This window comes from Triturus cristatus, chromosome 12 (assembly GCF_964204655.1).
Source record: "Triturus cristatus chromosome 12, aTriCri1.1, whole genome shotgun sequence".
Lineage (NCBI taxonomy): Eukaryota > Metazoa > Chordata > Amphibia > Caudata > Salamandridae > Triturus > Triturus cristatus.
In genome coordinates this window covers 607,452,427-607,479,319 of record NC_140595.1, presented here as the reverse complement: position 1 = coordinate 607,479,319, position 26,893 = coordinate 607,452,427, and the positions used below count along the sequence as shown (strand labels likewise).

The 26,893-nt window shown below is 47.1% G+C and overlaps 1 protein-coding gene across 1 annotated transcript in view; it reads left to right on the top strand.

Annotated features, from left to right (window-relative positions):
- Positions 1 to 26,893, top strand: part of LOC146776372 (B-cadherin-like) — a 234,340-nt gene that overhangs the window by 42,302 nt on the left and 165,145 nt on the right. The window lies entirely within an intron of this gene.

Sequence of the window (26,893 nt, the reverse complement as noted above, 5' to 3'; positions counted from 1 at the left end):
ATTTTTTGTCTTCTGGCAAGCGAGCCCGCATTGCCACAGAATCCATCTCCATTCCCAAAAATGATAAGGCTGTCGTAGGACCCATTGTCTTCTCGGGAGCCAGAGGCACTCCTAGCTCCTCCGTGAGCTCATGGAAAGTGTCCAGAGCAATCTGGCACTCCGGAGCCCGGGGAACCGACAAAGAAGAAATCATCCAAATAGTGAGTTACCAGCGTGTGACCCATGTGCTGCATGAAATGCCACTGCAGAAAAGTACTGAACCATTCAAAAGAGCACATGACATAGAGCAACCCATCGGTAATGCTTTGTCCACGTACCATTTAACCTCAAAATGGATTCCCAGAAGATTCCGATCATCTGGATGGACTGGAAGCAACCGAAATGCCGACTTAATGTCACATTTTGCCATGTCTGCAGTTGCGCCCACGGTCACCACTAGTGACATGGCAACGTCAACTGAAGAATACGACACCGAAGCAGCCTCTTCGTCAATTAAATCATTCACAGAAGACCCCTCTGGCCATGACAAGTGCTGAATCAGTCTGAACTGGCCTTCCTCTTCATTAGGCACCACGCCAATAGGTGATCATCAAAAGGGCCTGCCATCCATCCCCCTTCGCGCACTTCCTTACTCAATTTGTCCTGCACTGCTCTGCTGCTGACCTCAGGTTATCTGCCCACCTTCTCTGCCTTGGTCCCCGGTAGCCCAAATGAAATCCCCTCCAAGTACCTGTTTTGGCCCCAAATCCTCATACCCCTGTAGTGCCTCTCACAGTTTGGACACCCTAACTGGCGTAGGAGCTCTTTGGCCCAGTACCCTGTGCTCACTTACCTCCCCAACCACCTTGGGATTGCTGTGAAGCACCAGATGTACCTGCCCCTGACTGCTGCCAATGTTGTCCGCCCTGCGGTCTGACGCCCCAACAGTTAACAAGGGGCTGCCGCTTTCCACACTTGGAGCCCTCGTGACAGTACTTACAGTACTCCCATGTGCATGATCCTTTATTAAAATCCCAACATGCTCCAATTCCTGTATGTGTTGTGGCTGCGCACCCCACCCCAGGTGGGCCTCCCCTGAAAGGGATGATAGACTAAAGGCAGGCCACTAGCTGTAAAAATAGCCTTACCCCCAGCCGCTGCCCCATTGTATGCTGCCATAAATCGTTGTCCAACTCTCCCCATTTGGCCTCCGAATCCCACGCCATTCGAGCCCGGAACTCTTCATCATATTGGGCCCACGCATAACCACTACCCGTAATCTGGGCCTTCCTAATGACATCCATATACTTGAATATAGCCACGCAGTGCTCCGGAAACTTCTCGAAGTATATGCTAGCGTAAATCAAAAAGACTGCTGTCCAGTTCTCAATTGTCAATGGGACTTTAGGGCGCTTGGCCAATTCATACTCTTCTTCCTTAGATCCCTCTTTAGACCTCGCCTCCCTATGCAGGAGCTTTAATATCTCCACGTATTCCCCTTTCCATATGCGCTCCTTAGATGAGCCCCCAAAGGCTTTGTGACGCCCATATATGGTAACCTTCTTAATTTTCAATTCCTTACTTGCCAAAGGCTCCTTTACCCCGCTACATCTGTGTTAGTCCCACTCTCCACCTTGGTAACCAGCGCTAACTCCCCATCACCAGTGCCTACCCCTGTGTCGTCCCCCCCCCCCCCCCCCCCCCCCCACCCCCCGAGCCCACAGACACCCTTTTTGGTTTGGCCTGTGCTCTAATGGTCTCACCTGGCTCTGAGGATGCTCGGACGGACTCCGACCGCCGTGCCAACTTCTCAGATACATCCCCCGTATGAGGAGCCCTCACTGATGGGCGGCGCTCTTTTGGGTGTTGCCTGATTCTGCAACACCGCACTTGGAACCTGTAAAAAACACGTGAGAAGGCCCCCATCTCCGGATCCCGCAATTCCTCTTCCTCGGGGCTGTCTTCATCGTAATCAAGCAAAATTGGCTCCTCAACCTGGAGCACCTCAGTAGCAAAATCCACAGTGCGGCCCTTACCAGACGCCACTGGCCCCGACGGCCCCAGAATGTCCACCTTGCGGGGGAGCCGACTGTACACGCCGGTGCTCCCCATGCGCTGACCTCCTTGACAATCCATTGCCGTTGATGAAGCTGACCATCTTGACCTGCTTGTTGTTGGGGCCAGCGAGGTCGCTCCAGACCTTCGTGTGCTGGCCGCGACGGGGTTCCTCACCAGTACGGAATGTGCCGCGCAAGGCCTCACCCGCCCTGCTCCTCGGCGCAATTGGGCCGTGCCCTACCGAGTCCGCTGCACTGCCGCGCTCCCTGCCCTGCAAAGAAAGTTTGGACTGGTGTGCTGGGTCCCTGAATGTTATGCAAAAAACCTACCCCCTGCAAACTAAAAACAGCATCCCTAGCCCACCTACCCCTAGACTAACCCGTATGAACCCTACTAACACGGGGGAGAATCCTCCACTTCATCCTCCCCACTCCATTCCAACATTGCCTGAACCACCGCAGACCCTAAACACCGACCCTTCCCCTGAGCGGACGTACCCCCAAACCCTACCAGCTCCCCCCCCCCCCCTGCTCCACAGACAGCCCGCAAACACCCCCTTCGCCTCCCCTGGCCGGAAAATCCTCCAATTGCTCCCCCTCCCCAAACCCCCTCCGCCCATGCTGGAAAAATATCTAACCCCTCCCAGGCAGCCCCCCCTTGCAGGCTCCAACTCACCGGAAATCTCGGAAACCCCAGCATCCCCAAACTGCTCCTCCATAATCCTGTCGGAACAACCCAAACGCGAGGAGCGCATGAACCCCAAAACCCCCATGCTCCCCAGAAGAAATCACTTTCTGGTGACTACCCCACCCTCCCACCTGTGCCCATACACCCTCTCCCAGAGACCCCCCCCCCCCCCCCCCCGCCCCCACAGAACCTGTTTCACCCCCTACAGAAATTGGAGAAGAAAACAGAAGAGGGCTGGACAACAAACCCTCCCCTGAAACACCCTCCCCAACCGCCACAGTCTCTACCCCAACACCGTGTGTCAGGGACAAAACCCGAGAAATTCCTTCCTCTGCCTATCTGCTGAAAGCCCCTGCTGCCCACCTCACAAGAACCAAGCCTTTCAACATCATGCGCGCGCCCTGCAATTGGAAATCCCTCTTCCCCTTGCAAAAACTAGCTCTGCGCTGCCCCCCCCTGCCTGACACCATACTGCCTACATCACCAGCCCCCCAGGCCCCATACCTCGCAGCAACCACTTCAATCGAAGACAGCGAAGCTGAACGCTGCTTGCCGCTCTGCCCTCCCCTGCGCTTCACTTTCAAAGCGGGGTAGGAAAACACACACGCTCACCTGACACTCGCATTACCGGAGGCTCCGAGGAGCCGCACCTCCCCCGCTAACAATACCACCGCCCTCCGCACTCGCTCCCCTTAATACAGCCTGCATAACACGAGCTGGGCCGACTTTTTAACACGCGAGCGGCCCCGCTCACTTACCGGAACAAGTCGCGGACGTTTGGGCGACGAACATGCAGCCACCGCCACACCGGCAAAAGCTTGCAGGGCGTGATGGCTCCGCCACTTCCCCAATCACCAGGTCCATCCGGCCCGCCTCGCTGAGGAGCCGGAGGGCCTCAAGCACTCGGTAATCCTGAGCCGCCATTGAAAACGCGCCAATTAATAAAAGCAGCGCTAATTATACTCAAACGGCGCAAAGTATACAAACGCTACCTCACAAAAACCTACCTCCGCCTAAACTCCCAGCCACCAGGTTACCAAACCTAAAATGGTGGCTGGGAGCAGGAGCCCAAAGCATTTATGCTTGGGCTCCTTTTGGGCTACAAAACACAAGCCCAAATTTAAAGTGGCCGGCGCCAGGCCAGCCAGCCCCCCCCAGCCCCCCTTTGGTTAGTCTAGAGTCTCGCACGTACCTGGCCATGTCGCGCACGGGACGACCATCGAGGGGTCACCCTCCAGAGGTGGAATTCTGTGGCTGCCTGTTGTCATAAAACACTTAGGCGTGAGCTCCGTGCTGTGGGGCTCTAGCTGCGTCCCACTGACCAAGCCCAAGGAAACCGAAAACTGGCGGGGTGGTTTGTTTTCCCTAAAGTGTGCCACCGTCAGACAGTTCGGGATGATTTGCAAAAGGCGGGCCTCTGTCTAGAGTGGCATAGTGGGGCACAAATTCTAGAATGGAGTGCAGCCCTGACAGATCACCAGGGTCTAATAATCATACACGCATTTATCCATTATCTTGTTTGCAGCAAGTACCACAGGGGCACCTTGTAGAGGTGCCCTCCCTAAGAGGACGTCACCAGCTGAGGTCAGACATAAATGCAGATTAATTCTGGTTGCCAGTGGAACAGCTCACGGTGTCTCTGGGTGGGAGACAGCTGCTTACTTGAACACGCTGCTGACACCAAAATCGTCCACACCATAACTATGTGTATGATCGATTACCTTGCAAGTCATTTCCCACAAGAAAAAGGTGTCCGGTATTCAAGCCATCACTGTATAACATGATTGACACACATCCTCATCCTAGCTCGGCCCAGCAATGCTGTGCCAAGAACTTTACAGTATCCACAGGTCTGGGCTACTCAAACGCTAGAAAAAGCTCTGACGCGTTGTACCCCCAACCAGATCAACCTTTAGAGGACCACCTTTTTCACTGTATAAGAGGACTGCCTCAGCCATACCAGTCCCACAGAAGCACTGGTCTATCTGGAATCTTAAAGCCTGACCACACATGCCCCAAGCTTGCTGGCGTGTCGGAGAGACACCGGTGTGACTACAAATATCGGCACATAACAAACTCTGCACTGGCCTCCTCTTTAAAATGAATGCATGATGTGCATATTCACCACGAGTCCTTTGCTTCTATCCCCCCACACCCCCAGTCAGCCTGTTTTGTAGCGTGCATCCTTTGTTTTTTGTCCTGAGCACTCAGCTGCGTGTTTTGACCACTTCTGCTTCCATTGAACATGGCGCAATTACATGCATTAACCATAGATGGAAGATCTTTCTGAATCGCTTGGAAGCAGCACTGAGGTCACTTTGAAGTAGCGAAGTTCAAAGTCTTGCGGACCCCAATTGATTATTTTTTTTTCCCCTGCACTCTTTGAACAAAGACCTCACACATCCCGTGCTCATCACAGGGCTGTGGGTTTGGCGGGCGGTTGGGGGCCATGCAAGAGCAGCCTTTGGGCACTCACGTGGGGCACAATGGACAGCTGATGTTGTCGAGAGTCTGCAGATGAGATTCAACAAACTTGACCAAGAGGTCAGATTGATTTTTGGGTTTCGGTGGGGACTCTACCAACCAAGCAAGACGGGAATGTTTGCTGGTTAATATCTGTGGAAATCTTGCACCCTTAGTTACTTGATTTTGCCCAGTCAATTTCGAACCCTGCTGCCGTATTTGATTGCATTAGGAACGCCCGTTTTCTATGCTAAATGCTATATCTTCAACCGAGCAGCTAAATGTATACCCTGCAGTGGTTGGGGTGTCACTGAGGCAGTGAGTTCACTTTAACCCTTATAATGTCCCCTAGCAGCTCCAGTGGTCATTGATTTATTAGCATCCTGTAAAGTCATTAAACACCAAGTGCTAGGGCAGAAGAGAAGAGCTTAAAATGGGAGATTGCTAGAATGTTTCTTCATCAGAGATGTGCCGAAGGTGCAAGCATAGGTCACAAAGTAGTATCATTGTGAAATATATCCAGTGATGTAAATGCATAAAAGGTAAATTTTTACACATTGATAAGCCAGTGAGGGGCTTCGGACGTACAAATCAGTGTGTATAAGGAAGAGTCGGACAGGAGGCTTGGCTTCCAGTGTATACTAGGCCATATGAGGGGATGGAAAACGTGCTTACTTAGGCATCGTCTGAACATTGGGAACTCCTTCTCCATTCTGAGTCTGAAGAGGGGTGTTTCCAGAGGGAGAAGTTCTGCACATAAAAAAACTACCACCCAATATCTTAAGACTTCCATGTCAAGTTGCTAGCAAGTTAAAATGAGGTCTAGTGCCTGGATGGGTGACGGGGCAAACAAAAACAAGGGCATGGGTAGGAACAGACTTGTATGATGCACAGCATTTTAAAACAAGATCTCTTTAATTGATGGCTTATTTGATAATCTCTGGGTAGGGATTTATCTGATCTTGGTGGCTTAGGCCAACATTGAGCTTGCTGCATGTTTTTAATATGTGCGTGTTTTCTAGTGATCGTTCAGGGAGAGGAGTAAGAATGCAGCTGAAATAACTCAAGTGCAGTAACAGAACACTGGACTATCTCAAACCCCTGGGGTAACTGGAGGAAAGGGGATGTCCTGAGACAGATCATACTAGAAGGCACATTTGTTGAGTGAGTTCTTGATCCGTTTCTGTCAGAGCCCACATTTTGAAGCTTCGAAACCAGCACTCGCAGCAAACCCATTGTCCCTGGCCCAGTGAAATAAAGAGGTGAATGATCAACTGGGCCCAAAAGCAGGCCTGCATTAGTGATTGGAAAAGCTGATTAGGACCACCAGCTTGTCCAGGAGGATTTCATGATCGATTGTGTCAAATGCTACAGAGACCTTTAGGAGTATACATGCACACACAACCCTTGTGGCACATAACTCCGCTCTGACGTTAAGGGTGGTGGTTCCTGTACTGCACCTGGGATGTAATACTAAATGTAAGGCACTCTGCAAGTAGATGTCGTTGGGACCTGGAAACATTGGACATAACCTTGTGTGTCAGCAGTTGTGTTTTTGAGGAGCAGAATGATTTTAGTTTGTTCACTTGTAGAGAGCGAGGCACTAATCTGGTCGGTAACGCTAAGAATAACTAAAGCAGAGATCCTCCTGTTTTTGTACATTCTCAAATGGCTGGTTCTTTGTTTAGAGTGTGGTCCGATTTTGTGATCTGCCACAAATGGTTGATGTTAACCCCTAGAAAGAGCAGTATTGACAATAGCCAAACTTTATATGACTACAGAATGGGGCAATATAAAACATGCCAGAAACCAACATAAACAAAGTTATCCAAGTTGGATAAGAGTCTGCTACCAAGGTAACTAATTACAAAGGACATGTAATTGTTTGAAACTCTATGGAATTAGTTATCATTACTTCAACAGTTTAAGTATGAACATTTGAGTGTTGAAAGATCTGGTTGAGAACCTAGCATTTTACCAGGTCATCCCACTGGCAGACTCCAACATACCTCGAGTAAAAACTGTCACCACCAATCAAAACCACTTTTGCACACTGTGGTTAAATGCAGCTATGAAGTTATGCTCTTAGTGATTGAATAAAGATGATCCCAAAACGCTAGGATCTAGTCCAAATTGAAGTATTTAGGCCTAAAATAATGATCAATGGAACTGTTTGAACTTGTTGTGCCTCTGATCACACCTGGAGCAGGCAGTCCACGAGCTGCTGAATGCAGATGGCAAAACACCCTGATTTTCTGTAACCACATCACTCTTCGAAAATGTGGTTACTTGAACAACCACTGCCCCTCTGCCTCTTGTGGGGCTGTCCTCTTCCGTAGGACCAAGAGAAGGGCCCTCTACGGATTCGGCCATGTTTGAATTTAGCCCACATGCACCTTGCCGCAGAGTTGCCTTAACTCCATAATCCTCACTTGGAGCGGTTAATCTTTGTGAAAGCTCCTGGTTTTAGCCTGCTGACGTATGGGCTGGTACAACCTTCCATCCCCAGACCTTCAATGGCTTTATATGCATATTTAATGCCCTCACGTATTTAGATGATTCCTGTCAGTCCTGCAGGAAGTGCGCAGCTCATGTATACTTAATGCTCTGAAAACGGCAAACACGTACACATTATCCTTCTCAGTATAGATTTGCCCTTTCCTTTTTTCGCTCTCCCTTTGCTCATTACCTGTGCATCATGTGTACTTATATTTTTCTAGCTGTCTCGTAATCATAAAACAGCTTTTTTTTTTCCTTTTTTTTTTTTTTTAAATCAACAACCACAACCGCCACTCTTCGTTTTAGATAATAGAACATCTCTACCTAGCATTGAACCACTTTCTTATGGAAGACTCCTGGCGGTGGCCTTTTTCTTCTATAATTTAACTATGCCATTTTCATGTATAAATAGAATTGTATGGTATTCTCATTATTGCCAAGTCTCTTTATTCTGGTGAACTGAAATGGGAGCCTGTTGCACCAGTCAATGCGGATTTCTGCTGCAAATGTTTCCTTGTCTCGCACTACACTTTCAGTGAATTTATTTAATTTTTTGCTTCAGTAGCCTCAGTTGTCATCTATTTAGTTTAGGTTGCCCTACTGCTCCAAACTTTTTTATTTGTGGGGGTGGGGGAGACTCTAGTTTATTTCAATGTTTGTTAGTCTCTTGGTGTAAAAGAAGTTGGCCCGACACTTTGGTTGAGGGTTCTACAATTGTTGGCTTCTGTAGGTAAACATTTTCAATATTTCTTTCTGCCTACAATCTGTGGTGAATCGCCACAAATGGAAGGCTCATTATTGCCCCAATTACGTAGTTGCATGTACCTACTATTCTATATTTCTAGGACCCCCCCCCCAATAACCAACATTTTTCTGCAAGTGACACATATCCACTCACTAATGTTCTGAGCATTTGTATAGTAGCTTCTCCTTTCAGTGTGGCAATGTAGTGCTTTTTTAATCTCTGCACTTCCAGTAAAGTGGTGTGTGTATTTGGTGGAATCTAATTTTAGATAAGTAGAGTTTTTTTTGTTAGAAGCCTTGATTTATTAATGGTTTATGTTGTAATTAAAAGAGGTTAGTTCTAGATATGTATCTTTGTGTGTGGATGGTGTACCAGAGGACTTTGCCATTTTGCGTTGAACTGGCTGATTGACGAATCTTTACCTTGCCTTTGTAGTTATCTAGTTGTACTTCACAAGCAGTGAACACAGCAACAATGAGATGTTCCTGAACTGGTGCAAATTTCAAGCTAGTATTATCCGATCTATTCTAAGATGTATTTTTGGTTTGTTGAGGGAACAATGATGCAGTTTTGGGATGGCTGCGCTTTGCCAGCCATGTGGCTTTAGTTTTCGCATGGTTTCCTGATGGGGTCAACGTATTCTGCTTGAGGTAGGTGGAATTGGAAAGGAGTTGTCTCGTGAATATTGCTGGGGGGTAGGGGTGGGGGAAAGAAGTGTTGGGTAGCTATTTATGACACATCTCGGACACCTGTGCTGTGTTCTGTGGTTGGCTATAAGGTGCATCTTAAGTTGGTGGTGTGTATCCTCGCAGATGGCTTATTCAGACCGCTGCTATATTGAATTGATATGGGTTGATTAATTATGCAAGGCTTTTTAAATTGAATTGTTATGTAGCTGTATATAAAGTGGATTATCTAAGCATAGGAATTGATTTACACCTTAAACTGGGGCTATTGGTGTAGAGAGGTTGCAGTTAAGTGATGTATGTTTTTGTATCTACTGGTGAAACCCACATTTTCTTTCCTTGGGCTGCAGTTTGATGTTGGAGCCCAGAGTAGCATTGTTATCTGTGGTACTACAGCTATGAGCCTTCTAACAAGTAAGATCTGTCCTGTGCTTCTAGCTTTTGGTTCTGTCCAGGTGTAGTGGGTTTGAGCGCACGCGGTCAGTGTGGGTGTGTTGCTGGCTGGCTCGGAGGTTGGGGTGTCTAGTATGGGTCATCTTTTATGTTAAGGTCCTATTGAAACTGCTCCCCAACTTTAGGAAGCTGTGTGGATGCGTTTGTCTAACTCTGCTTCGCTTTTTTTACCAGTTTGTCTGGCTGTGACGGAGTACTTGGCACTGCTTGTACCCTCTGTTTAGAAACAAAGGTGACATTATTTGCCACATTAGCTGGCTTTGGTAAGAACTACTCATCGTGTTTCCAGGCCAAACCTTTCTAGCGTTGGGTCCTTGCCCTTTTTAGGCTTTACCGCTTGAGTTTGCTGTGCGTTTTTAATAACCAAGGACGTTGTGCCCTTCTGTAAAAACTCTGCAGTGCGGTTGTGGTGTAAAAGCCTTCACAAACCTTTCTAATACACCAGTTCTCGAATTAACGCCATTTGTTTTGTGTTTCTGGTGTCCTTACAGTTTTCACCAGGCTGCTTCAGTTGTAAAAAGCGAAATAAAATTCTCATGCAAGTCAAAGGAAATCCTGAAATTGTGATTGACTCTTGGGTTTGAGAGATTTGACCACATGATGCTCAAGAATGTAAATACTAGCATGTCCCATAACTGAAAAGTTCATTATTGTTTGGGCAAGAACTAGGTCCTCTGTTGCATTATTGCCCCAAGCACTGTGTTCCCGCCCAAGAAGTGTTTGCTTGCCCATTGTTTAGGCACATTTAGTGATCAGGTGGGGGTGACTAAGAGGGTATGGAGTCCTATGATACTGGTAGATCAGAGGTAGATCGTACAAGCTGAGGCCACCAGCTTTGGGTAGAGCCTGTACAATGCACTAAGGTGTTACACTACTCAAGTCCCTAGGCCAGTAAAAGAGCAGTCAGGGGGGCGACTGAGGGGCCTAGAATTTGCCAAGCACAGTAGTCTATGAAGCAATAAAGTGGCTCATGGTTTGCAGCGCAAACGTTGGAGAGGTAGCAGCTTTCGATTGGATGGCTTTCCTTGACCTGGCCATCTTGTGTTTTGTCCCTCCTAAGAAGGAAAGCCCCTTTACTAGCTTTATTTATTGGCTGGCTTACTTTGCTCGCTTTTAGGGGACCACTGCTTTAAAAAAACAAAAACAAAAACAAAAAAATTTACGTACTCTGTATGTTTTCCAGTTGTCTCCCTTGTGCACTTTTCTCTCCCGTCAACGTGGCATTCTAGTGCATGTGCTTCTCCCACGTGCACTCGTATTGCTCTCCCTCGCTAATGCGCTGCGCGGCTACCTGGACTCCACATTGCTATTTTCTTGTCAGTGTCTTCTCCCTGTTGCCCCCCTGTGTTACCCTCACCACCTCCCCATCCCACTCATGAATTTAAATTATATTTTCGAATCTTCTGATTCATCTTGGATTGATAAACCTGCATTGGCATAGCCAATAGGTCTCGCCTTTGGGGACCTTTTGTGTGAAGTTATCCAACACAATATCCTTGGTGCAAAAACATCAACTGTTGTATGACTACTTATAAGATCCCAAAGGCAAGACCTATTGGCTATGCCAATGCTCCTTTCAGCTGTGGGGCCTAGTCCTTGCGTTTTAGCTGGAAGTTTGCAAGTTTCAGACTGGTTTGGGTGGACGGTTCAATCATAGACTCATTTCCGTTAGTTGTTTCTGAGATTTGCTGTGTTCAAACATTTGATGCCAGCTGAGTGTATTCTTTGTTCACCCTCTGTGTATTTGGGCAGGTTGTGTTGCCCTTTTGATCTGTTTGTGTCTTTATTGTTCTTTTTAGAGTTGATTGCTGCGTTTCTGATCTTAATACTGCAGGTTCTGCATAGCAGGAAGCATTATTCCAAAGATGTGGCCTGGGGTGCAATGAATGCACTGAAACACTTGCTTTGCAGTGTAAAGAGGCATGACCTATATAGGCGATAGCTCTCAAAGTGTATATCTGTTTACAATTAACAACTTAGGTGCCCCAATCTAGGTCTACACGTTCTGCTGGGAAGTACCTGCAATCCTCACAACTGATGGAAGCATTTTCTTTAAATATGCAAACGTGGGTGATGGAGCCTACATAGTCCTCGACTGGCAGATCTGTGCAGAGTTCTTTAAGCGTATTTTGCTGCCCAGACCTATAAGTAATTGTTGCACTTGTCTTTCACTTTACACGTGACAACGAAAATGAGTGCACTTTGTGTCAACAATAATGTACAGCAATCTGAGCAATTGCGGGGATGCGCACACCAACTGGGAGCCTTAACAACTCCCTGCCACTTCCGAGGGTGTCTCCACTCTCAATAATGGAAACTTTCCGATAGCGCCGTGTGCGCATGCGCGCATTCTCACAGTGCTCTTAACCAGGGCTGCTTCCCAGCTCAGTAGTTAGTCATTCGCAGGAATCGACCATGCTGTAAGCCTTTGCCATGCATGAGGTTCAATCCATGGCACCAGCAACTTGTTTAACTCCCAGCCATCTTCATGACGATAAACTATCGCGTGAACAAACTGTTAAGTTAAGGACTCACAGATCTGCCTCTGCAGAACCATTGTAGCCAGCATTCGAGCAGTATTCGGCGCGGTGCTGGACGGTGGCAGAGCTGTCATCGGCACTTAGGAAATATTATAAAAGGTTTGTATGCATTTTTCTGTGAAAGTGGAGTTGGTATGGCATTAGAAGTAAAAATGAATCCATATAGCAGTAAAGATAACTTGAGACAAAAAAAGAGAAGTGGTGATTTACCGAGAAGATGTGGAGACCTTCTCTGGTCGATAAAAAAAAAAAAAAAAAAAAAAACTCGTCAAGAGCATAAGCGCTATAATAATTAATGCAGTTCGGCTACCAGGAAAGCGCTTTAGCTTGGGCAATGGGCATTAAGAGCTGGTTAAGAAACATGTTTACCCCTCATGTGCCTAGTGTAGGGAGTAACTCTACAACTGACACGAACAGAGCTGCGCCTACAAGAAGTAACCGCCCAATATTGTTGTATCCGGCACTTGGCGCGGCCGGACACTGCTTCTGATTCAGAGAGATCCGCAAAAGTCATGGACTTGACTTTAAAATTACACAGGGAAAGCAGTTTACGATGTATTTGTCAATTTGCAAACTTAAAGCGTGCACAACTACTGAGCTAAAATTCCACAGAAAAGTACTGCTCGCCAGAGTGCCGATTTCTGTTTACATAGCAGTACTCTTGCCTAACTTCCTTACTAAGCGCATTGTGGGTCGTGTTGAGAAAATGAACATGTTTCCTCGTTTCTTTACTTCGCATTGCAACTAGCTTCCCATGAGTTTTACTTCAACACGCGTTTTAGAATTCGGATTAAATCACTTCGCAACACTTCTGACCCCACCGACCGCTGTTCGTGTTAATTAGGTAATCCCAAACAGCTGAAGGCATTTCTACATACAACGCCCTCGAACCTGCCTCTTTCCTGCATATCGACTATTGTGTTATTCCCAATTTTTCCACCGGCAACCTATTTTTTTTTTAAAGAAATTACGTTTTATTGCAGTGTTGAGATGTAAATGTGGCCATTTTCAACAGATTTAATTTAAGAATGCTGCGAGACGGTTCGGGTGAAATGAAAAACGGCTCCAGAATCCCTTCCTCCGTCTACAGAATTACAAGTCTTTCAGATCTGATATCGTTCTACAATGACATTTATGTTCACATTCGGAAAAAAATAACCATGCTATTTCTGAAACAAACGAAAGGGCTCGGTTCTGCACGCATTTTGTGGAAGAGCATCTTCTAAGTAGGCTCGAATAGTTCATAAATTGAAAGAAAAAAGGAGTAAACCTCAGATATGGAAGTTTATTCACAAATCGGTGTTTTTCCAGACACTTCTCCAACACAAAGTGTCGCCCCAATTGTCAGGCTTGTGCGTGCTCGAGATCAAACCGGGCACCCCGTTCTTTATTATTTTGTAGGTTTTTTTTTTTTAACAATTACTGGGCAAACCTGCTTCAAGCGAACTGGGAAGTATAAACTTGGCCACCGAAAGCTAACTTTTCTCTAATATTTTAGTTCGCCAACAGACAATAGGTATTTGCGATTTACTGCAATCTTGCTTTTTGATCGGCTCTTTGAAACAGGGAAGTCTTCATAAACAAGGATAAAAATACAGTGAATTTGAGGTGGCTTTGTAGTTCCTTTGGGGGGGGGGGGGGGGGGGGGTTGGAAGAAGCCCTGACGGCGGATGGGCTCTAGCAGTGCTTCCTGTCCTCGCGGGTAAGTTCCTCGCAGAAGTCAGGGTGGACTCTAAGCGCATAATTTGAATTTTTCCAGTCTATCGGACAATGCATGTGTTCTATTCATGAAGTGCCAGGAGAGGAGCGGTGCAGAAGCCCCCTTTTCCTGCTATGTACACAAGGGTCTTTAGTCTGTGGGCCGGCTCGGGCCCCTCTAGGAGCCCAGGTCCACCAGGCGGGAGGTGAGTGGCCCGAGCAGGGTGTCCTGCAGCTTGTGGGGGTGGCCCTGCAGACCGTACCCGCTGCCCATGGAGTAGCCTTGTGCCCCCGGGTGTCCGAGGCCGCCTTGCAGCAGCACCACAGACGCCTGGCCCGGGCTCTGTGGGAGAGAAGTCCTCCTCTGAGCTGGACATCGGCGACTTGCCTCCGTCCAGGGGCGAGAGCTGGTTCTAGTTGTTGCCGGCACCGTTGTTTTCAGTGTTCTCCCTTTCCTTTGCCTCTGCTGCACAGGCCCGCTGGCGCCGGTTTTTGAATCAGTTGTTGACCTGGGTGGTGGTGAGCCCCGTGGCCTCTGCCAGCTCCTGCTTTTCCCGTGGGGACGGGTAGGGGTTGTGCGCGTACCACTCGTGCAGCACGCCGCGGGACTTCTCCTTGAAGTAGTAGCTTGAGTAAATTAAACAAGCAATGCACGCGGGCTTGCGGTGCATTCCTCAGCATTGAAAGCACGCCCAGGGACAAAAATGCGCGGTCACTAAGATGGCGTTGGGCTGTCCACATGCGCTTTTTTTTTTTGTCCCGACGTGTGCATGTCTAGCTTTGCGATGGCAGCCATCTTTGTCCATTTGGACGCGCGTTAATTCAGCGTTGGCTAAATTGATTCCAAAAGACTCCATGGTGAGAGCAGCGCATGCGCTGCTTTCGCCAGGCGAGACCTAAGACGCTAAAGTTCTTTTGTATCTGTGCGTGTTCACTCTATAAAATGAGACTCCTGCAAGCCATGCTGCAATGCTGTACAGCATGACTAACAAACATTGGCAAAGCTAACCGGTTTCAAAGGTGTTAGAAATGGGGGGGGGGGGGGGGGGGTCTCTAGTTGGCAATGGCTGACCACTGTCCAAGTAGGGACCCTTCTTCCTAAGTCAGAGTAAGCAGCCTACACCCTTTGACAACCCCTGTGGTAACGTAGCACGAGCAGCTAGGCTTATCTCCGAGGCAGTGTGAAACATTTATGACCATACACAGTAATATAATGAGGAACACTACAAATGGACACCACTCAATTAGTTATAAAAAATAGGTATTTTTATATAGACTTAATCACAAGACCATTAACAGTAAAAATCCACAATACTAGAAAAATATAATTACTTTAGAAATGCTGCAAAAATAGTTCAAGGTGCACAAAATGATGATCAGTTCAATGCAGTGGTCTCTGCGACCCTTTTACTCACAAAGTATCTGGATTCCGTAGCAAAGCAACAAAAATGTCGCTAAGGAGTTGTAGCGATAAATTTCCTCACGCTAACCAGCGATGCGTTGAATCCTTCCCGCAAGGGAGGATGATGCGCTGGGTTGCGGGCAGGACAAAGCGACAAACTTATTCACGCTAAGCCGGTGATGCGATAAAATCCTTGCTGCTAAGGGAGGATGATGCACCGAACCTGTTGCGTGTGCTATCTTGCTGCGATGAAAGAAAATGGCGCTCCGCAAGGGAGCGACTATCCTGATGCGGGGAAAATGGCGAACGCTCGGCGTCCGCGCTGCGATGAGCTTGATGCGATGATTTGGGGTTAGCAAGCGCTTTGGGGCCCGCTAACAAGCAATGCGACAATCTTCGTGATAGCGGGCGTTTTCAGGCCCGCTGAAGGATGATGCAATAATCTTCGGGGTTAGCGAGCACTCTGCGACAGCTGAGCAGCGTTTTTTCCTCACGCTCACCAGCTGCAGCGGCTCGCTAACGGGGGCTAGCGATGATTTTCAGCAGTCTTCTCAGCAGTAGAACTAGAGGCCCTGGAACTCACAGGAGCTTCACCTGCAGATAGAAATCCTCGCTGGGAGGAAACGGGAGGCTGGTGGTGGAGTCTGATGTGCCTGAGACTCCAGCAGGAGGCTAGCTCTGTTCTAGCCCATGGGTAATTGCTGTAGCAAAAATAAAAGTTCCTTCCAAGTCCTTTTCCTCTTTTTCCAAGTCCAGTAGTAATCACTGCAGGTCAGTCCCAGAAACAGCGCACAAGGACAGTCCTTCTCCTGCAGATTCCTGTAGTCACACGGACAGAGGTTCTTCTTGTCCAGGAGCAATACAAATTGTAGGTTTGGGCACAAATATTTATACCCCCAAAGTCTTTGTTCTTAGGAGTCACTAGTCTCTGAACCCAGCCAGAACCAGTTCTGCCCAGCCCTGGAGCACTTTGTTTACCAGGCTGCATCCTTCCTTTCAGAAAGTGGGGGGGGGGGTCTGCCTTCAGACGCACAGTGGGAGGTGGAGCCAGCATTCACCTTGCCAGGCACAGCCCTATTCAAGTACAGGAGCTACCCCTCCCCTCACTCCAAGGCAGATCTCTCTATTCAACCCAGGTCTGACTCAGCCTGCCCTGTCCCTCCAAAACCAGACGGCCAATACACATAATAGCAGAGCACACTGGAAGGCTTGGGCAAGAAAGTACCTATACTCTAAAAGTGGTAGTTTCAAACACAGAATATAAATAATAACCTTCCTGAAAAGATGTGTTCTAATATTCTGAGCTCAGGCATACTAGATTCGTTTTTCTACCATGTTCAGTGGGTCAGTTAGGACTATAGAATGTAATAGCCCTGACCTCCCATTCTGGCCTATGGAGAACAGGTAGCCTTACAGTAGTGAAAAACGAAATTGGGTGTAATTCACTACTAGGACATGCTACACACATCAGGGCATGTCCTACCTTACACATACAATGCGCCCTATCATAAAGGGGGCTTACAAGGGAAGGTTTAGGGGCTGGGAAGTGGGTGCACTTCACAGCCAAGATGGCAGTTCTGGACTGCACGCAGACACTGCAGTGGCAGGTCTGAGACGCACTTTACAAGCTGCTTCTGTGGGTGGCACAAACCAGTGCTGCAGGCCCACCAGCAGCGTTCGGTTTACTAGCCCTGGGCACACAAGGGCCACGCTACTAGGGACTAACAGGTAAACCAAATAAGCCAATCATGGATTTACCAATTCACATGTCATCTTTACAAAGGGAGCATTCGTGCTGTGGCACTAAATGGCAGTGGCACAGCGCCCAGAGCATCTATAACCAGCAAAAACAGAGGAGACGCAGCGAAAAATGGAAGGGAGACTCGCGCCAATGGTGCCAGGTCTAACAAAAGGCAATACACAATAGTTTTGCCGGTGGTTGTTCTTTCCCTGCCACCATAACCTAACATTTAGACCCTTTGTGCCCTCTTCCTAAACCCACCCCCTTCACCCAAACGTCCTCCGGGTGTTGAAAAAAGCTTCCGTTTAAAACTTGTTTCTTGCTGTTCATCGCTTGGCATCTCATTTTACTTGGTCATTATGTAACAAGATTATTTAATGTATTTATTGGCAGTATTGATGTCTTTGTGCCATTGATGTAAACGTTCTAACTGCTAGTGTTAGCAGCATGGATCTTAGTTGATAAATATAGTGATCACTTTTTCGTAAACGAAACTGAGGCACATTGTGCCGTGCACGGCCCTCTCGGGACTGTAAGGTGTCCTGGAACCAAGACTTTAGCTACGGTAATGGATTACATTATCTTAATACTATTAGCTGAATACAACACTGACTCAATCTAAGAGAATTGACTGGCACATGCGAACTACAGGATTGTGGTGGGTTCCATTTTCTGGGCGCGCATTACAAATACTTGCAAACTGACGAGTGATATTTTAACATCGGGCTAATATGTTGTCAACAGGAGTCAGTTATGAGTGATGGCTAGACTATTTTCTATATACCAAGAAGAATATTCTGTCCCAGGAATACATTTCTCTTGCCCTGATGAAGCTTTTGTAAGGTGAAACGCGTTGGCTGTGCACCTTTGAAAATACACAAAACATAAGAACTAGATCTACAACAAAGATCTACGAGCATCTATTCAGTCTCAAATGTCTTGAGTGTTTTCTGATAAGTTTTCATGTTGCCTTTCTAATTTATTTTCTAAAAAAATATATTTGAACAGTATGTTTGCGTAGCCTCACAGGGTCGTGGTGGCCATGCCAGGGCAATTGAATGATGAATAGTCTTATAAAGCGCAAACTTTGCTCTAAGGTGTCCAGGCGCTGTGGATAGAGCCCCCGGTCGTAGAAAGCACAGAAGGGAGCTTAAGTTAAATTGTGAAGAGCCATGTTTTTAGGGCCTTGCGGATTTGGCTTCTTGAAAGGGGTAGTGGTGATAGTTAAGGGGAGTTATTGGCTTGACGTACTGATTTATTTAAACCCTTGCTTGTTTTTTGTAGTCTTCTGATGGCGGAATTTGCTGTGCCTCAAGCAGGGTTTATTGGTGAGGTCGTAAGATTGGCTTATGCTGAGCTTGAGCTGTTGTGGTGCAGACCGGCGTGGAATCGGGCATAGGCCTGCATGAAAGCCACGCATCTGCCTGACGAGTTATCTCGAGAAAGGACGAATGCTGCTGCCCTTCGAGCGCAGACTTGGCCACGTGCAGCGAGTGGTTCCAGCAGCTCCTTGGCACTCATTCCGAGATGTATGCCAGTGTCTCGCTAATCCTCGTCCCCCCCGCCACACCTTCGGCCCAAGAATGACCCTGACCCTTGTGGGTCTCGCTTCTTGTGGGCTCAGAGGTCATCTCTGGGCTGTATGACTGCAGCACTTTGACCTTTGGCAGGATTCCACTCCGGGAATGCGATGGGAGGCGGCTTGTTAAAGCAGAGTGGCTGTTTCATTTATTTATGAGTTTGGGCTGGAGCGGCCCGCACCATGCAGCAGGCTGAGTGTACCTTTGGAAGTTATCCCAGGCCAATACAAGATTGATTTATTTGCCCCGAGGTGAAGATTTTGACACACTCGGCTTGATTTTAAATTCTCCATAGACTGGTGTTCCGTTCTAGATGTATCGGTAACTATCCTGCGACTTCCTATCAAATAATCACCCATAATGTTAAAAAAAAAAAGTTTAAAATAAATAATCTCAAGTCAGTATTGGTTTATTATTGTGGCCTATACTCCACCCAGGTTCTCTTTTGTCGGTCACTGGCGACTAATTTCCTTGAAGATGTAGTTGCAGATTATGGGGCCGGCACCGCCATGACTGAGTGGCATTGCCTACAAAATCTGCGTTCTGGATTGCAACAGCTGTACTTCAAATCCAGCTGCTGAGTACACGCCGCAGCCCCCTGCATGCATGCTCAGTGCAGTAGGGGCGGCAAACCAAGCGCAGGCCAGGTGGGATCAGGGGAGGGGTCCTGCCATTTTGATTTGATTGTTCCTTTGGAACTCTGCTTGCGTCATCAGATTTGTGGTGCTGTGCTTATCCTACAAATAATAAAGGTCCTTGGCATAAGAGGAGATAATTCAAATGTTTCAACATAGACTACAATGAGCACTATGGAGGTTCTTCCAATGTCCAGCCGGACAGAGGAATATTTATTCAAGTAAGATAACAGGATGGGCAAAATACAAAGCACAACAAAGATGGCGAACGGCACAGTCCTGTACCGAGCGTTTGAAAAGAAGGTATAGGGAGTATAGACACAAGAAGGAAACAGCAGGCAATCCTTTGACTGAAACTCTGTGTACTATGGATGTTGAGTCATTGTACACTAATATCCCTCAGACTGCCGCCCTTCTGGTAATCCAAAAAACACTAGACTCACGTCCACGCCCACATGCCGTCCCCACCAATTTCATACTACAGCTTCTTGAACTTTGCTTAACCCGTAATTTTTTCAGCTTCAATAACAACTTCTATCAGCAAATCAAAGGCACGTCAATGGGGGCTATTTTTGCCCCAAATCTGGCAATACTCTTCATGGACCAATTAGAGACTAATGTCATTCTGACTGCCTCCAATCCGTTCTTCCCAGGCATCGTGTTTTGGCGTAGATACATCGACGACATCTTCATCATTTGGAAACAGCACGTCGATGTTCTACGCCAATTTTTACATTGGTTGAACAACTGCTCTGGTTTATCTTTTACCACCACCACTGACACCGCCTCCATAGCATTTTTAGACCTTACGATTTTTCATGACAATGGTGAACTACTCACACGCCTCTTCCGCAAGCCCACAGAACGCAACACCCTTTTAAACTACACCAGCAATCACCCTAGGGCTCGAAGGGATTCATTGCCTTACTCTCAATTTTTGAGAATAAGGAGAAATTGCTCCTGTAGGGTTGATTATTTCAGAGAATCAGCTGTTTTGGCTTCCAAATTAAAAGACAGGGGCTACCCAAAAAGAATCGTAAAAAATGCTTCAAAAAGAGCCTGGTATTGTCCCCGGGAGGTGCTTTTGACTCCTAAACCCAAAAAAGAACTGCAGAGAATTGCCTGTGTGACCACTTTCTCTCTGGTATCCAACAAATTGAGAAAAGCGATACTGCACCACTGGCCCATTCTAAATGCAGGGAATCTCACTATTGACAAACCACTATTCGCCTTCAAAAAAAGCAAGAATCTGAAGGACCATCTGGTCAGGGCTGCACTACCCGTCGCTCCCAATACTACTCTCCTTGCCAGTTGGGGTCTGTCCCCCATCGTTGGTCATTCCAAATGCGGCACGTGCAATGTCTGTGTGTTCACCATTGAAGGAAAAAGTTTCACATTTGATAACATTACAGTGCATTGTCAAGCTTTCACAAATTGTAATTCCTGCAATGTCATTTACCTTATCCAATGCCCTTGTTTGAAAATATACATCGGACAGACCACCCAAAAAATCAAGACCAGAATCTGTCAGCACAGAAGCCGTATCCGATGCAATACACAGAACGCCCCCCTTGGTTGAACATTTCACTGAGGCCAATCACAATGAAGATGATTTGCGCTGGACTGTACTCAAATCACTGAAGTTACCTCCAAGAGGTGGCAATATGGCTCAACTTTTAAACAGAGAGGAACTAAAGACAATCATTCTGTTTAATTCTATCAACACTGGACTTAATAGGACAGAAGACTGGACATCCTTACTGTAATCATGTGCGATTTGTGAATCACCTGTTTTCCTCGCCCCAGTCACTCTAATTTGGTCTGACTACCCTTGTTGGAACTCCATGCTTAAATCTGAATTGTAAAATTATGCAAACAATATTCAGCTGCCTTTTTTCCCCCCATGTTGACACTTGCTATCATCAACCTCTAAGTAAAATGTGTTCACTAATTATGTGTCCCTTTGTTCTACGGCCTTTCTCAACTTCCAGTGACATTTCGCTATTTCGAAAAGCATGCTCACATAGCCCCTCACTTTCCTTCCCACTCCATCATGGCCGCCGGCCTTTCTCAATCTCTATCACAGTCCTTCCTTGCTTTCGCCCACTCCCCGGGCCCGCCTCAAAACACCCACAGTCCCGCTTGTTCTTTGCTATCACGCCTAACGGAGAAGCAGACCCTTGCTCCCTCCGGCCGCCAGCTACTCTTCGAGAGGTAAGCCTTGCTCCACACGCCATCCGCCAGAGCGCACACTATGTGCTCCCCCATATAATCACTTTAATTCAATTTCCCTCAGCTCCGGTCCCGCGCTGTCCGGCAGCCCTTTCCGCTGCATAGACTGTCCACCGCAGGCCCTTGAACACTCGGTTCTGGCCCCCTGCGCCCTGGTTGTATCCTTAAGGTAAGCCCGTTCCTACAACGGCCCCGGAAATCACTAGTCGATTTTGGTTGGGGTCCTGCCAACACTTTCCTTGCCTTTCCCAGCTCCAGCCTTCCTGATCGCTTGGTTCATCAGTCGCCGACGGTCCCTTAACACGAACACGGAGATCCTTCATTCTAGCATCCTGACGCCCTCGTGAGGCTTTCGCGAATTTCCAACGAACTCCAGGCACCCATTGAGCTGTCCTTGGCACCCACCGAGACTTCCTAGTTCCACTGCGAGCTGGTTCCCAGGTTAGCACAGACAACCCCCCCCCCCATACATGAGCCCTGTTTCCTTTAATTCGCACGGATCCCGCCTCGTCAGCACTAATTCGCTCCCAACAGCACTGCGCCACCCCCTTCGTTCCACCATTTTTGTTTTTACCCTCCTCTCTCGGTAGGACACACATCCAATCCTTTTTAATTGGTCACGCATCGTTAGCATCCTCTCCCACTGATCCTTACGGGCACTTCTCACGTCTCCTGTTGTTCCCTCACCGTCATTGACCCTCTCGGTCTTATCATCACTATGTGCGCCACAGCACCCAACAACGCTGCCATTTTCTTCCGCATGTGTATCCTCGCATGTACATACACTCACCCTCTTCACGTAGCGAATTGTTACACCCCTCTAACGGTCTCCTGACTAGTTTTGTTCATAGTAAGGTGGACTTGCTTTATTGTTTATTTATCATTTTTTGTTGTTTCTTTGTTTCCTGTCTCACTACCCTACAGGCTCCTTGACACTATCTATCAGGCAACAGTTCAATTTCTAGTCCTGATGATGATCCCATAGTATTGAGAGCTAGGGATCGAAACGTCGACCTTTGTAACAAACACCACTATTTAACCATTGTGACAAAATGAGTGCGTTGTTTGTTGGTTTGAGCTTACATAGTATTATTATGTAAATGTAAGCCGCCTTTTGCTCTCTCTCTCCCCTTTTTTGCCTGCGGTTTCCTTCTTGTGTCTATACTCCCTATACCTTCTTTTCAAACGCTCGGTACAGGACTGTGCCGTTCGCCATCTTTGTTGTGCTTTGTATTTTGCCCATCCTGTTATCTTACTTGAATAAATATTCCTCTGTCCGGCTGGACATTGGAAGAACCTCCATAGTGCTCATTGTAGTCTATGTTGAAACATTCGAATTATCTCCTCTTATGCCAAGGACCTTTGTTCTTTAAAATAAGTTATTACCCGAGGTCCCTAGGCTACCAAAACGGGTTCCCTTGTTCTTTTCTCTACACTGTGCTTATCCTACAAGACCTTCGGCGCACACATCTTTTCTTCTAGTGGTCATCAGGTAAGCAGGCTTATTCCGCCCCGACATCCGAAGAAAACTTGAGTTCCGGCTGCACAGGAGAGCTCATCTGTTGTGGACTCGTCATACTTGTTTGACCGGTCGCGTTCCATTTTTTAATGTCCGACATCTAATAGAGCAAGTCGTAGATTGATTGAATATTCATCCAGTCGCATAGCAGTTCCAAACCGAGACCTGACCGTACAATTCACATGCATGAAAAGAAATATCGAAGTGTGGAGCTGGTGTGTGTATGTATGTATTCAAAAACCGTTCCACAGCAAGTTGCTCTCCTATCTTTACAGTAAATACTACTTTAAATATGAGCTGATCAAGAGACTGTTTTATTCTCTTACCAGTCAACCGGTTTCTATTTTCCAACCTATAAGTGCCTTTCCTGCACTTTCACAACCAGATCAAATTCTATCAATCTTGTTTTAAATTTTGAAGTGAGTAAAGTCCACATTGTAGACTGTTGTAAGATGTGGACCAGGCAGTCTAGTTCTGTCCATGTCTTCATCACTTCTTCCTTATATTGTTGGACACATGGATGGGCCTCGGTTTTCTTCTTGGATCATTCCATTACCCGGAGTAAGTACCATTTAAAATTAGACACCTAAAACTAGCCGATGTGCCCTGGACTGGAGGAAAGTGCTGCTGTGCAGGGTTCCTCGATGGGAATATCTCAAAGTATTGTTTATTAAGATTCCACAATGGTGCAAGCTTCTGGTCTCCTTAGATCTCGACTGGAACAGTTTCAGACTCTGGGTGTGACCAGTCGTTCTCCCATCGTTGAACACTGTTCAGAAGTGCTCCGATGGCAATTTTTCTTCGGTTTATCCTAGTTTACTGTGAGCCGATCGTGTTGGCTCGAAATGGGTGTCTGAGACCAGGGCCACTGGATTTTTGCATTTCTGCAGCTAGGGTTTTTGTTTGGTTTTTGCGTAATTCTAGATTTGCCACATAATGCATTTGTCACACATTGCAGATTTTGACAAAAAAATGGTATTCAGCTCAAACAAATCAAGGTACTAAAATCAGTGTAGAGGGAAGGGTCCTGTGCAAAGGTTGACTGGTCGTCTTTCTGTTGATTACTGCATGTGGATGATAACCTGGTTGTAATGAGGTAACCTTTGCGCCGTCAAATTTGAAATAATTTACAATTATGAAGTAATACGATCATAAAATGTACTGTATTACATTGTATAATTCTACTTTTCTTGCCACATAATTTATTCAACCAGGACACATAATTTGGTCCTCTCCTATTGCATAATTTCTATGGCTCTGCCCTTTTAATGGCAAATCTAGAGGATCCCCACAGGCTGTGTGAGCTAATAAACTACAGGTGTCCATATTCTGACCAGAGGGCGGGAAAACATACTGAAGCTTAGAAATCTGGACCCTGAAACCATTGTCTTGTTTAAAGTACCCAAATGTAAGTGGTCCAAATCTTGAACGAAAAGAGCTGTGGAATATTTTTAGGAAGCGAGGACCTGCAAACCTTGTAAGATCCACATGGCCTGGAGTTAAAATGGCTTCACTTGATATTCAGTAAAAGCTCTGCTGTGCTCATGGAGCCGCGTGTTTGCCTGTGTAGTTTGCCAGTTAATTTTGGATGTTTTCGCTCTGCTGGTGCCTTCCCCTTGTTATGGCTGCTGGTTCTTGGAATGTGCATCCTCGTAAATCTTCAAGGTTAACCTTATTAACGGGAGCGAGGCCTATCAAACTTGGCTGCTAATGACGATACATTCCAGAGCTCCTGGCCAAGGTGAGCCATGCTCTTGGAAACGAGCCTTAATTGGCGCTGCTGATGGGCATGGATTCAAGAAGCCTGCCTGTGGTGCAGCCTTCCAGGCAGGGATGCTGGGGCGTGTGTTCAGTGTTAGCTGGACTTGGGGCGCTGCCAGACATGTGTGTAGGGATATGTTCAGCATCTTCCTGGTGGACGCGTGGGCCAGTCTGACGTCTTCTGAATCACCCGTGATCAAAGTGATGTAAAGCCCTCCAGGCTGCTGTGATTTCCTCTGTGGGTTTTGGAGAAATGATGCTTCGCTGGTCAAACGCGAACCCTTGAGATACTAATCTTCAGAGGCAGTCTGGCCTGTGAGGGCAATCCTTGGTCGCGCCTCTTCCTCTTTGGCCAGTGAGGGCGAGTCTCTGGATTCCACCTCAGTTCAGGGTCTGAATCCGCCTGATCATCCCACTCGGTAAGAGTCATCCTTCCCGCTTACTGTGACCTCAAACCCTGGCCTCCAGCTGCTTTGAGTGATGAGGTCATGGACACTTCTTATGGTCCCCCTTGTCTTTTCTAGAGTATACACACATCGCATTGAACCCGTGATGAAATAGTTCAAATGTGGCTTTCTGTGAAATAGATACGCCCTCAAAGTGATGGTTCTGATGAATCGGCAGTAGTCATGTTTCCGGCACTCTAATTACAAAGCCATGTGGCAAGCAAGATCATTCTCTGCCTCTCCCTTCACCCAACACTAGGAATAAAACCCATTCTCATACCTTGCACTTTGTGTTGATTGAAGCTGGTTTATACTGCAAACCCATGTGCTTGTGTTGAAGGGAGTTTCAGGCAAGTTCTCGGAGGCCTCTAGGTAGCTCTTAGGCAGGCAGCCAGACACTCTTTATACCCAGCGCTGCCTGCTGTCCAGTGAAGCCACTGACCCAGATACTGCTGCCAGCTGGGTGAATGCCAGGGACTGCTCTACAGGCGGGTCACTCTTAGCGGGTCTCCAGCAGTCCTGGTGTGGGGTCGGCACTCGGACCCAGGCAGCCTTTGAACGTGTCTGCATAGAGGGAATGCAAGCAGCAATGCCTACTGGGTATAGGCCTAAGCACTGGGGCCCGAGTCTTCCTCGGGAGGCTGCCGCTGCACATGTCTGTCTGGGTTGCCGAATACCAAAGCCGTATAGTCTTCACTTCAACCGCGTGCATCCTACTTCATCCAAAATGCTCTCTTAATCTAACTCTTGAAGGTTTTAATCCTCCCTGCTTTCTTTGTCACTGTTTATCAGTCTTCCTCTTCCACCTTTTCTGTTTTTTATTCTGGGTCAGTCTGATGACGAAAAAATGTTTGTCCCCCAAATGGTGCCGTGGGCCCAGCAGTCGAAGTGTATGGAATAAAAGTACATGAACTGTGATGCTGTGCGCAATGAAGGCGGGTTAATGAGCGTGTGGGCGGGGTTGAAGGCGTGGCTAAAATTATCAGGACACGCACTATCGCACATTAGGCAACTTTTATTTTCTGCACTGCAGAGGTCTGTCTTTAAACGGAGCCACAAAATTAAATCCTGGTTGGTGCAGTGTAGAATAGTGACTTGTGTATGTTTAGTGCTTCGAGGTCCCAAACTGTGAAAAAAGGCACTGAATATCCAAGTCGTTATTTTAAACTTTCATTATACATGGTATAATATAGGCTGCTATAAAATGCACAAAGGTTTTAGCTAAAAAGTAATACCCAAGACTGTACGTGGTGCAAACGTTGTTTTTTTTTTTTTCTTTTTCTTACAGCCTTTATAAGCACACACTTCACTGCTGGGCTGGTAACTCCCTCGCAATACTCCTCAAAGATGTGTGTCATCGGGAAGCTTCAAGTGATTCCATCAATTAAAGACAACACCGGCTTCCAAGCTCGCTTGAAGTTTCTTTCACGGAAGCTGGCATCCTTGCAAGAAGGCTTGTCTATCGGTCCCCCCCCCCCCCCCCCAACCCCCCTCCCTTAGTTTCACAGCACAGGAGAACGACTCCCTACCTTTTTGTTGACTCTAAATTAACCGTCCGGGGACGGTTTTGTCTTTTCACAAAAACTTGGAACTGTTTTTCTCAAATTAAAAACAAACCAAAAAAAAGTATGGGCACGTCGTGCCCCTCAGATCTTGCCCACTTCGACCGTTACGTGGGTGCCACCTGCAACCATCAGTTCAAATTCAGTACAGCCTCGCAGTGTTAAAACTTAACATTGCTTGATTAATGCAGTGAAATGTAATCTATG